This window comes from Triticum urartu, chromosome 4A (assembly GCF_056163025.1).
Source record: "Triticum urartu cultivar PI428250 chromosome 4A, HENAU_Tu73, whole genome shotgun sequence".
NCBI classification, from domain to species: Eukaryota; Viridiplantae; Streptophyta; class Magnoliopsida; order Poales; family Poaceae; genus Triticum; species Triticum urartu.
The window spans coordinates 146,051,254-146,064,962 of NC_141876.1; positions in this window are offsets into that span (position 1 = coordinate 146,051,254).

A 13,709-nucleotide genomic window follows, 5' to 3' on the forward strand; every position below is an offset into this window, starting at 1 on the left:
GCATTTTGTCTTCTTTCCAGAGGTGCCACCCATGCATTTTTAGGATGTGTGTGTTGTCTTGTGCAAGCTTGCGAAGAGAGGTACCTGAGATTGCTGATTTCAGGGACTTAGTGATTTTCACTAAGTCTGGGATATTTTAGTTCATGATGCTATATGTCCAGCTTGTTTCCTAGTGATCCGTGCCTCTTTCCAGGATGATCATTAAGGGAGTTTTGATATTTATGTTATGCTCTATCCATCCATGTCTTCGTTTGCATATGTGGAGTGCTCTAGGTTGACTCAATCGAGCTCAACTTTTGCTTCGTTGTTAATCTGGGCAGATCGTCAACTTGTTTGCGATTTTGCCGATGCTACCGTTAGTGTTCCATGCATGCTATGCCTTTGTTATTGCCATGTGTAGCTAGAATATTGGGCCTTATTTCTGGTTATATGCTTGCCTTGCCATGACTTGTACCGTAGTGAGTGCATCGAGCTCGTTTACATGCCTTCGTGAGTTAAATTTCTGCATGTCTCAGTTTGCACTAAGTCTGAAAACTGATTGTGTTCGAGCTATGTTCGTGAGCTCGGTAGAGTATTTTGTGAACCCTTTTGGCCCCAGGTCACTTTGGGTGTTTTGTTAAGCTTGTTGAGTAGCTCCATGCCATATTCTTACTTGTCATGTTCAGGTCATTTATCATGTTGTTTTGCTGCTCCAAAGAGAGCATCGTGATCTGAAATTTCAGGCTAGTGTTAATTTCACTAAGTCTGGAATCTGTTTTGCATATTCATTTTTGCCATGCTTGTTTGAACCTCTTAATGGATGAATTTGCCTATGGCTCAGTGCTAGTGTTTTGTTAACCATCTTGTGTACATCACTGCCATGTATTTTGTTTTCATGTTTGGTGGCTGTAGGATATTCATTTCGTTGCATTTAGATGCCTACTTGCTGTAAATCGCAGACCGGTGTCCTATCTTAAAACGCTTGCCATTTCCAAACCGTAACTCCGATTCCAATGATCTTTATATCGTTTTCAAGCGATTTCATCCCCTCTATCCAGTGGCACCCTTGGAATTCCAAGTTGAGGCCAGGTTCATGCATTTCCTGTCATATCTTGCATTTTGCATCCCGCATCGCACCCCGCATAGCATGTCATCATTTCATCATATTGCTTGGTCTTGCACGTGGTTGATTGTATCCTTGTTGCTTGTTTGCCTTGTTGGGTAGAGCCGGGAGACGAGTTCGCTACCGAGGAGCCCGTTGAGTTTGCTTGTGAGGATCCAGTCAACTTTGACAACTGTGCAGGCAAGATGATCATACCCTCGAAATCACTACTATGTTTGCTATGCTAGTTTGCTCGCTCTTTTGCTTTGCCACTGCTACGATGCCTACCACTTGCTTGTCAGCCTCCCAATTGCATGATTGAACCTCTAACCTACCATTGTCCTAGCAAACCGTTGATTGGCTATGTTACCGCTTTGCTCAGCCCCTCTTATAGCGTTGATAGTTGCAGGTGAAGATTGGAGCCGTTCCTTGTTGGAACATTTATTTACTTGTTGGGATATCATTATATTTCTATGTTATCTTAATGCATCTATATACTTGGTAAAGGGTGGAAGGCTCGGCCTCTCGCCTAGTGTTTTGTTCCACTCTTGCCGCCCTAGTTTCCGTCATATCGGTGTTATGTTCCCGGATTTTGCGTTCCTTACACGGTTGGGTTATAATGGGAACCCCTTGATGTTTCGCCTTGATTAAAGCTTTTCCAGCAATGCCCAACCTTGGTTTTACCATTTGCCATCTAGCCTTTTCTCTCCCTTGGGTTCTGCAGACTCAAGGGTCATCTTATTTTAACCCCCCCCCCCCCCCGGGCCAGTGCTCCTCTTAGTGTTGGTCCACCTGTTAGCTACCGGTGGCCACCAGGGGCAACTCTGGGCTGGCCTACCCGTACCTAGGACAATCTGAGTGTGCCCTGAGAAAGAGATATGTGCAGCTCCTATCGGGATTTGTCGGCACATTCAGGCGGTGTTGCTGGTCTTGTTTTAACCTGTCGAAGTGTCTTGAGTTACCGAGATACCGAGTCTGATCGGAACGTCTTGGGAGGAGGTCTTTTCCTTCATTGACAGTGAGAGCTTGTCATGGGCTAAGTTGGGACTCCCCTGCAGGGATTGAACTTTCGAAAGCCGTGCCCGCGGTTATGGGCAGATGGGAATTTGTTAATGTCCGGTTGTAGATAACTTAAACCTTAATTAATTAAAACGAATCAACTGCGTGTGTTGCCGTGATGTCCTCTTCTCGGCGGAGTCCGGGAAGTGGACATGGTGTTGGAGTAATGCTTGCGCAGGTTGTTCCTTCTAGTTTCTCGCTCGCGCTTTGCCTCCTCTTCTCGCTCTCCTTTGCGAATAAGTTAGCCACCATATACGCTAGTCGCTTGCTGCAGCTCCACATATACTTGCCTTATCCTGTCCTATAAGCTTAAATAGTCTTGATCGCGTGGGTGTGAGATTGCTGAGTCCCTGTGGCTCACAGATACTATAATTCCAGATGCAGGTCCAGGTGATTCCGCTCCAGGTGACGAGTACGAGCTCAAGTGGGAGTTCGACGAGGACTCTCAGCGTTATTATGTTTCCTTTCCCGATGATCAGTAGTGGTGCCTAGTTGGGGTTCGATTCAGGGCCTTGTCGCTTGTTGGGTTCTTTTCCATTTTGGCGTCATAGTCGGGCCATGAGTGTTTGTTTGATGGATGTTATTTATGTACTCTGATGTGACGTGGCGAGTGTAAGCCAACTATGTTATCTCCCCTTTTATTATGTATTACATGGGATGTTGTAATGATTGCCTGACTTGCGACATTGCTTTCAATGCGGTTATGTCTCTTAGTCGTGCCTCGACACGTGGGAGCTATAGCCGCATCGAGGGTGTTACAAAATCACTCTTAACAGTTCTGCATTGCACAAAGGCAGCAATGAGCCAATGATATCAGTAGCAATAATAGGTGCTTACATTCTCATAACGTCAGTATTATTTAACCAAAATTCAACCTACAAAGTTCTAGTACAGTGAGTAACTCCTAATTCTTTTAATAGAAGCACAATTAACAACACAACTAGGGAGTCTAGGACAATACCACCAGATAGAATTTGAAGGAAAAACGTTCTTCCAGAACCTTCAAGCCACAATCATGCATAGAGTGGCTGATCATATAAGCTATATTTAAATAAACATCAACTAAACTTGATGACAAGAAAAACTACAATCACATTGATACAAACTAGAGCATATAGCAATAGTAAATTGCTGCTCCATATAGCAATAGTAATGCACCTAATCAACATTGTAGAGCATCCTGTTACAAACTTGTTCTGATCCTGCAAATTAATGGGGAGGAAGAACTAGGGAGGGAGGGAATGGTAATGGTTCAGAGAAGAACAATAGTAATGCTCCATATAGCAATAGTAATGCTCCATATGTTCTGATCCATATAGCAAGAAGAACTAGGGAGGGAGGGAATGGGGAGGAAGGGTGGAGAGGGAGGAAGGAGGAGAGGTACCTGGGCGGGCGTGGCCAGTCGCCGGAGGGGTCGGGGTCGGCGGCGGCGTCGAAGGGGTGGCTCGAGGGCGTCCGAGCTCGTCCGGGTCCTCGTAGTCGAAGAGGAAGACGACGGCGGTCCTCCTGGGCGCCTCGGTTGGTCGTGGGGAGGCCGGCGGCCACGTGCTTCCCGGGTCGGGGGCGCGGGGGCGGCGGCGCGGGGGAGCCGGAGCGGGTGTGGCGAGGGATGGAAGGGGATCTGGCGAGGGAGAGGAAAGGAGGTTTCGGGCGAAGGGCCGGGTATCCAGCTATAGAGGGGGGAATGTTAGTAATGGCGCACCATCGAGGGGTGCGCCATAAAAACACTCATAGCAATGGCGCACCATTCTCTGTTGCGCCATTAGTAACTTTTTTTCTGATAGCAATGGCGCACCCTCCTCTGGTGCGCCATTAGTAACTTCTTTTTTTCATTATTTCTTGTTGCATCTAATAATTTGTTTTTTATCAAATTTGTTATTTTCATGAGGACTAGGACAAAATATATCATCAAATATCATCAAATTTGTTTTTTTATATCATCAAATTTGTTTTTATTTTTAATTGAAAATATCCTCAAATTTGTTATTTGAAAATATCATCAAATTTGTTATTTGAAAATATTATCAAAAAGCGGGGCAGGGTGCGGGGTGTCGGCGGCCGCGGTGGAGCGGGCCGGGGGAGGGTGCAGGGGGTCAGCGGCGGCGGTGGAGCGGGGGAGGGTGCGGGGGGTCGGCGGCGGTGATGGAGCGGGGAAGGGTGCGGTGGGTCGTCGGTGGCGGTGGAGCGGCGGAGGGTGCGGGGGGTCGGCGGCGGCGTGGGTTAGGGCAGCGGGGGGAATTAGCTAGGGGGGCGAGGGAGAGGGATGAAGGGGCGAGAGGGAGGGAATTAGCTAGGGGAAATCTTACTAATGGCGCACCGGCCAGAGGTGCGCCATAAGTAATTTTTTTTGTTGCATGTAATAATTTTTTAGAAAATGAATATGAATATGAAACAGTAATATTTTTTTATAAAAACAGTAATAATTGTTGTTTAACAACAATTATAGTCTACACTTTATTATTATTTTAAAAATGAAGAGGGGAGAGGAGGCGCGGGTGGGATCGAGATCGAGATAGAGGGGAATCGAGATCGAGATGGAGGGGGATCGAGATCGAGTGTCCTCATGAATACTCAATATTTTATCATATTGAATATGAAAAAATATCATCAAATTTGAAAAAATATTCATGAATTCAAAAAGTGTCCATGAAATTTAAAAATATTCATGATATCAAAAAGTGCCCATGATATTTAAAAATATTCATGATATCAAAATATATATACTAATGGCGCACTTTTACAGGGTGCGCCATTAGTAGTTTAAACTACTAATGGCGCACGGTGAAGCGGTGCGCCATTAGTAGTTTTGCAAAAAAAAGAATAAAAAAATTCAGTACTGGCGCACTCCTTGTCTGGTGCGCTATTACTAGTTAGAACTAGTAATGGCGCATCAGACATAGGATGCGCCATTAGTATGTATGTAAAAATAATAATAATAATAATAATTTATCACTAGTGGCGCACCTGTTTTCTGGTGCGCCATTAGTATAAAGTAGTGGCGCACTACTTCCCTGGTGCGCCATTAGTGTCAATCCTATCTATAGCCCTTTTCCTAGTAGTGGGGGGCCGGACCAGGCAGAGGCTAGCGGCCTCGCCGGCTGGGCTCGCGCGGGCAAGGCACGGCAGCCACGGCGCGGCGGGCCAGACTAGTGGGAGGGCCGGCGACGATGGCTGGAGGCGGTGGCTGCGGTGGAGCGGGCATGTGCGCTGGGCGGCGTTCGAGCAACAGCAGTGGTGGCGGGCGCGAGGCGGCAGGCGAGGTAGGAGGAGGCGCGCGCGGCCACGACCAGAGGCCATGCGGGCGACCGGCCGGTCGAGCGAGAGGTAGGTGCGGCGGGTGGCGACAGGCAGAGGTGGGCGCTGCAGCGGCGCGGGCCAGTGGCAGAGCAGCAGGGGAGCCACGGCGGCGGCGGCGCAGCAACAGCAGAGAGCAGTACATGAGGCGGCAACAACGGGAGAAAGGCGAGCGGGGTGAGGCTGCGTGCAGCCGGGCGCGGGCGGGCTCGCGGCTAGCACGCACAGGCGGGCGCACGCGCGTGCACAAAGCGCGTCAGCGGAGCCCAGGGGCGCAGGCTGCGGTGAGAGCGAGCTCCGGTGGGTTCGGCTGCGGTGACGTACGACAACTACGGCGATGGATTCGACGATGGGAATGCGGGAATCGATGTAGGAGCTCACATTGGTGCGGCTGGAGAGGTCAGTGAGGTCGAGGGAGCACCGGAGGCGGCGAATTGAGCGGCGTGGTCTGGCGGGGCGGAGGTTGAAGACGGCGTCGAGGAGCTTGATGCGTGCGTCAACGTGGGGGGCTCCCAGCCTCGATCCGGCAGCGTAGAGGACGAAGACGAACACAATGGAGCTCCTAGAGTAGGTCCTAGCCGTCGGGGACCTCGGTGGCCGCGTGATTGGCGGCGTCCATGGCGACGATGGTGCGTGCGGTGGCTGTACCGACGGGATCGAGCGGGGGGAGGAAATGGGGCTAGGGTTTGACAGGGAGAGAGAGGAGGGGCTTGGGGTGCTCTTATCCATCCCCTCGACCGCGGGATGAACGACAACAGCGGCATCGGCGGCCATGGCAGGGTGGATGGTTGCCATGCCATCCCCTAGTGTACAGAGGAAAAGGATGAGGGGGACTAGGCTGGGCCTTGCACTGTGGTCTTACGGCCCATTCCACAGTGGGGGGCCTTTTAGTTTCCTAATATCTTTTCTGTTTTAAACTTCCACCGTTGTTTTCTATTTCTAGCTACAGCTTGGTATTTATTTGAGTGAGCAAACGAATTTTGTTATAGACGAAACTTGGCACATAAATACAGTACGATAACATAGGGCCACACACAAAGTTTCTTGTGGTTCGGGAAAAGTAAGGATATATGTTGGAATTTAAACGACCAAATTAAATGTTGTTGGTCCACCGAAATATTGCCATGGCCAAAATAGTAATCCAATTTGAGTTGATTTCTTCATGAAAATTACTTGGCGAATACTTGCAACCTATCGAACATTTTTATTTGACAGATTAAAGAAATAAGAATTTGGCTTGTATTTCAAAAGGAAATTTGGATTTGATTTTTCTCAAGTGGCAATGTGGCTTAGTCAAACTTGATGACATGGCATCATTAGTGTGAGGTTACTGTAGTTGAACTACCGGGGTGTTACAATTGCCATGACGGAACAAGGGATCTTAGATCTTCAGATCCAGCGACAACGACGAGTGTTTTGCCGACTAATTTTGCCGCCATGGACGAGAAGGACGGACCATGAGGATGGTATGGGATTGTCGGAGCGTCCCGAATTGGAATTTGGCTGTGCCGGTGACATTCCTCCCTAGTCTCAGTCGCAATATGCGACAACGGCCTTCATTGTTGGAGTCTTTGGTGGTGACTGACTCTTGTCAAAAATCAATTGTCTAGTTGTGCGAGTAGGGTATTTACTTGCGTGACATCTCACGTCAATACAATGTTATGCACGTAGCAGCTGCGATCGCAGGAAGTGATGGCAAAAACATATCTTGACTTTGATTTGGTGGTACTTCTCAAGTAACAGTCTCGAATTCGGGGGTGAAAACCCGAGGTTTGACCCTATTTGGTTATATCTGGTAATGGTGATGTTTCTTCTGTCATTACCTTGTTGGAGGCATTACTCTGATTTGCTCAGACTTGATTTTAGTGCAAAAACCAATGATGTAGCCTTCGGTGGTTGGATATGACAACTGCGGTGCTTGAGCGTCGTTCCCCTTCCTGAATGTGTTATTGTTGGAGAACTCTTCTCATGGTACTTTTGATGTCAAGAGGTAGTTGATGTGAATAAGGTCGCTACTGTGGCTTGTTGGTCATTGTTTTGATCGCTTCAGAGTTGATTTGTTGTGTGTGTGTGCACGCGCATTGGTGTAAGCATGCATCCTAACTAGGGAGAGTTCGTGTGTACTCATTGTATTTGTATCTTTACAGTTTCTAAGCTCCCAAGAAATGGAGGTCTGTGGTTTAACTGGGGATGTGGGACTAGCATGTCATTGAGTGAAAGGGATGTACTTACCGCCTAGGCCCCAAGCTTTATTTACACATGTCCTCTATACATCCATGAGACACTGCTGTCATTTTATATTATGCACATCTTGTTGGCCTCAGGCGCACGTACATAGCCAATATCATGTGCTAGGCCCATACCGCTTTAGTGCAACATTTCATGTATTCCAATTAGTACTTGATGAAAAATAGAATTTACCCGGTGACAAAATCTAAAAGGATATATCCTAATGACAACCTCTAAAAAACATATTATCCCAATGACAGAATGGAAGCTCGGGATTCTGAGCTCAGTGTCAGCTCGAGCACCAAAATGCTTTACTCATATATCCGGTGCAATACAATCTTTATATGAGAATAAGATGTTTTTCAATAGAAAATTGACTGTACATATTTACTCTATACGATCCAAATAAAACATATCAGCTTATAGTGAATAGATAGAATATTATATTATTTTCTTGATGGACCGGATACTTTTATTTCGTCAATATGTCACAGTTTCTATCTGCCGATTAATGTTCAATCTATTATCTTTACTTTTACTCTTGCTAAATATGAAAATGTTAAGACGCCACCTTATTACATGACTTCGACGATACCATCTCCGTCGTAGTTTATTGGTCTTCTTCGTATTTTGTATCAAAATTTGATAGTGGATTTAACTGATAAAATGTTAATGCATGCCATCAAAAAATTATATTGTTGGATTCGTATTTGAACATAGTTTTCAATGACACTATTTTTTGTGACATACATTAATATTTTGTTAATTAAATCCATTGTCAAAAATCTACACAAAATACTAAGGGGAACAATAAATCAGGACGAAAGTAGTATACGATGAAACACATACATGTTCTGTCTACCAACGACACACAACAAAAGAAAAATATCAAATTGGTTTTACAATAATAATGAAAAACGGTGCGGCAAGGCGCGCATTACCATCTAGTACCCTTGATGCTCCACTTTGAGTTAATAAAATCCTCTCTTTGTTAAAAAGGAACTAGACTCGCTAACCGCCATGTCGTCTAAGCCTAGGTGACACATGCGTCGCCACTAGCCCCATCACTTGCCCCCCATTGCTGCCGGTGGCCATCTCCTGACAAAGCTCGTGTGGTGATGCTGGAGGCAGGTCTTCTGTTGTGGCACGGATGCAAAGGCTGACGACTAGTGACACGGCACGCTCTCTTGTTGCCTATGACATGATGACAACAGAGGTGGTGTTGTGATTCTAAGCCTGACAGTAATGTAGGGGGGTAGGTATGGAGAGGCAAGGTCTTAGCTATGGAGTAGTTGTAAGCACACGAGGTTTACGAGTTCAGGCCCATCTCGGAGGAAGTAATAGCCCTACGTCCCGGAGCCCGGAGGCGGTCGACTGGATTATGCGTGTATGAATTTCAGGGGTGCGAACCCTTTACACTAAGGAGGGGGTGGCTTATATAGAGTTCGCCCAACCCCTCCGGCCCTCAGTTGTGCAGGGTTTTAAATACACCTAATAAAGTGCTATGATGACCATAAAAGCTACTTAATAACCGACCGTTAGCGTGCGGAGTGCCTTTAGGTCTCCTGGCCATCGAGTGGTTGGATCTTGGTTGAGTGATTGCTTCTTGGTCGAGTGTCTTCGAGTCTGTCGAGTGGAACACCTCCAAGTCGATTGAAAGGTGATTTGTTCTAGAGATGTCCTTGGGTAGGGCAGTTGGGACAGGTCCATGACCCTACCCTAGGTACATAGCTTCATCATTAGCCCCCGAATGGATCGAGGTTTGAGTGGGGATGGAGTTGAGAACTTCTCCGACTCATTTTTCATGCCATGAGCATATCTCGTTTCGGATCAATGAACCTGAGTGGTGACAGCAACTTCCTTTTCAGTCGCCTTGATCCATTCTTAGTTTCTTGTCGAATGAGTTTCTTTACTTGAAAGGCTCCGAGTGACGGCGTGGAGGAGATCTTCCGTTTGACAAGTTGTTCTGCTGCCCGCAGATTTCGCGGGATTCGGATTTTGGGAAGCGCGCGGGACGGGGGAGGCCGCAGTAATCGGATGGGATAGGGCAGAGCCGCCTCGATCTCCGCGCCACCTTTTTCGCCACGTATCGCGCACGCGATTATTACGGGATTTGACAGGACCGCCCGGGCCTACCAGTCAGCCACTCGGAAGCGACCTGATATAAGGCGTCGGACGGGGGTTTCTTGAACAATGTGTTCCCATTCCCTCTTCTCCTCTTCAAGCTTCTTCGTCGCGCTCGCTCTCGCCCCAGCACCGCCGCTCCGTACGCGTCTCGTCAGCGACGATGGGGAAGGAGAAGACGGCGGCTCTGGAGCGGGCGAAGAAGGCGACGACAAAGGCGAAGGGGAAGGCGACCAGTCGGGGTGGATCTTCCTCGCGAGCTGGCCTGCCGAAGGGCTGGATCCAGGGCGACTGGATCCGCTCGGCGATCCACCAAGAAGACCTCGACGACCTAGCCGAAGGAGGGCTGATCCCCCATGGATCGGTGCGGCTTCCGGGGAAGGAGTCCGAGCCGCAACCTCGGGAGGGTGAGCGCGTTCTCCTTGCCACCCACGTCGACCGTGGATTTTCCTTGCCTCCTCACCCTTTCTTTCGGGGATTTCTGAATTTCTTTGGGGTACAACTCCACCACTTCACTCCCAACACAATCGTGTATCTCGCTGCTTTCGTGTCTTTGTGCGAGAATTTCTTGGGTTGTCGGCCTCACTGGGGTCTTTTCAAGCACATTTTCACCTGTCGTTCTCAGACGGTGAAAAAGGCCAATCCGAGTGACAAGAGAACACAAGTGATTCAGATGTGTGGGGGTCTTGGTGTTCAGATGAGAGGCAAAAGTTCCTTTCCAGCCATGATTCTTCCCGACTCGGTTCGCGGATGGCAGTCGACCTGGTTTTACTGCAAAGACCAGTCGACGCCAGGCCAGTCGACTGGCCTCCCTCCTTTTACCATGGACCGAGTGAGGAAACCCTCCTCCTTGAAGGTGCTCCCGGAGGAGAAGGTGCAGGTTAGGGTGCTGGTCGAACGAGTGGTCCAGCTTATCCGTGATGGGGTCACCGGTGTGGATCTCTTGGAGGTTTTCCTTCAGCGGCGCATCCAGCCTCTTCAAGCCCGAGACCATCCGATGTGGATGTATTCAGGTCTTGACGACTCCACTGGGATTCACCCGGAGGAGGTCGATGACGACACACTGGAGAAGTGGCTGTCGGGCATGACCGGAAACAAGGACAACCCTAGGGGAGCCAGGAGAGTTCCTCCATTCGACCAGTCCCATGTACCAGAGAAGGTCCGATTCTGAGCTTTTGATTGTAATCTGAATTCACTCGCGTAGCTGCCTATACTGCGTCAACTGACTTTGTTCTCCCTGCTTTCTTTCAGGCCCTTATCAAAATGTATTCAATGCCCAACGGAGAGTAAGAGCAGGACCCAAAAGGAGAGGCGAGCGGCGACGACAGTGGCGAATGGGATTCTGACGGTGAAGGGAACGAAGAAAGCGACGACTCAAGTGATGAAGAAGAAGTCGAGTCGCCTCCTCGCAGGGAGAGGCAGTCCAAGCTTGACCAAGAACGACTGAGCGCCCGTGAAAAGGCGATTGCTCAGGCTGGTCAGTCTTCAAAGCGTCCTCAGACCTCTTCGCCAACTCCAACTGAAAAAGCGTCAAAGCATCCCAAAGTTGCAGAGCCGAAGCCTCGGAAGGCGTTGCCGAAGATTAAGATTGACATCCCCGTCACTTCTGCGTGAGTGTCTCTCTTTGTATTCACTCGACGCCCCGTGCTGTTTGTTTTTCTTGATTTAACCGGACGAACTTTGGAACTGGCAGCGCTGCTACTTCCGGGACCTCAGCTTACAGGGACGATGATGAGGTAATGGGGGATGCGGTCACTTCCAATCTGGGTATGATTTCTGCCATTCTGTCTTTATTTGGTCGACTCAACTGCAATGTGTACCATTGGGTGATGTGATTTTGGCGATTGAACTTTGGACAGCTCCTAACATTATTGACCTCCCCGATGATGATGATGAAGAGCCCGAGAGTCCTTTGACGAGGAAAAATAGCCAAGCTCCTGCAAGCAAGGTGCCACAGTCGATGCCGAGGGCGGAACCAGTCGTTCAGGACGCTGGTGATGCCAATCGGGGTTCTGTTACCTTCGCCGTGCCATTGTCGAGTGCCTTGCCTTCTTCGTCGACTGCTTAGGCCCCTGTCGACCCACCTTTAGTTTTTGCGACCCATCATGTCCCAGAGGACGAAGTGAATGCTGCCAAGGAAGCCATACGCCAGGCGGGCATTATGATGGAGAAGATGAAGACGGTGCGGGACGCCAGTCAGGCTGCCTACGATGCCAGCTCGGCTCTCCAAAGCAACGTTCAGGTTAGTTGGTCGCCGCTTGTTCTGTTAGGATATGCTATCTGAAGACTCTCTTTCCGAAAATCTTTGCATCTGTACACCCACTGGATGCGTCGATTGAATTTTTGAACTAGTGGGGGCACACTGAGTGCACCCACTGGGTGTAGTCCTCGAGACTATGGTGGACTGCTGGCAGTCGACTGTAGTCTTTGTATTTTGATTCTTTCGCTCGATGTGGTCTGGCTGCGTCGAGTGTAAACCGAACTAGTAGTTTGTCTCTTCTGCTCGGTCTGGGCGAGTGGGATCAGAACCGGTGGGAGCACGCCAAGTGCACCCACTGGGTGTAGTCCCCGAGACCGCGGTCGACTGCTGGCAGTCGACTCTGGTCTGAGTTCTATGGTCTGAGTTCTTCTTTCTCTCCCCCTTTTTTTTACTCCCTGCACTCGACTCCGGCGGGGCGATCTAGTGGGATCATAACCGGTGGGGGCACGCAAAGTGCACCCAATGGGTGTAGTCCCCGAGACTATGGTGGACTGCGGGTAGTCGACCGTAGTATTAGTATTTATTGTCTTTGTAACCTCCCTGATTGCAGAAATCTTGTGATCTTGGAGCTCGCTTTGCTGACTTGGAGAAACGGCAGATCCAGCTGAACCTTGACTTGGAATTGGCCAAGACATAGCTGCAAAAGGCCAAGGACGACGCCAATTGTAAGACGAGCTTGTCGACTGGTTTGTCTTAGGCTTGAGTACCCTTCTGCTCTTTCTGAATCAAGCACCATTTCTTTGCAGAAAAACTGAGAGAAGCTCCGGCGAAGAAGGATCAGGATTTGGCTGCTGCTCAAAAGGAAGCTAACGACAGAACCGCTCTGGCTGAACAGAAACTGGCTTCGGAAGGCCAGTTGGAAGAAGAGAACACCAAGATGAAATCTGCTCTGAACGAAGCCAACAAGGAGTGCACGCGCTTGAAGAAGGACAATCTCAACCTGTATGAGAAGATGGAAGGCATCGCTCGCAGGAGGGGTGATCTGGAGATCTGAGGAGCCTTGCCAAGAAGTTGTTCATCAAGCTTGAAGGTACACATTTTGTTCCGACTGATGTTTTTGTCGACTCAGCATACGAAAATTGACTTATCCCTGGACCGTGAATGGAGAGCTTTGCCAGAACTTCGAGGAGGAGACTGGGCGGATTGAGCCAGGATTGGACCCAATCAATTCTCCCGTGAAAGATGAAACTGCCATGAATCTGCTCTGACTGGAATCCCGCATTGACGGTGTTGTGGACTACTTGGCTCGACTAAAGGTCGCCATGTCACGGATCGACCCAGCACTTTGGCAAGAGGCCGCACTCCAGAATGATCTTGAATCCCTGATGACTCGACTTAACGAGATCCCTGATCGAGTGCAGGAGTGGAAGAAATCTTCTGTCCGGTGCGGTGCTGATGTGGCTCTGTCTTTGGTTCGTGTCCACTGCAAGGAGGTGCGACAAGATAAGCTAGCAGCAATCAAGGTCGCCAACACCCAGAAGCATGACTTCCGATCTTTTATGGAGACTTTCATCGCCGCAGCCACTCGGATCGCCGACGGCGTCGACCTGGACGAGTTCGTCAAGCCTGCCAGTCCTCCTCCTGCGCAGTGAACAAACTTTTATGCCCCACCTTAAATTTGCCTCGGAATGCCGAGTGGTTTTTGTAACCGTTAAACTCTTT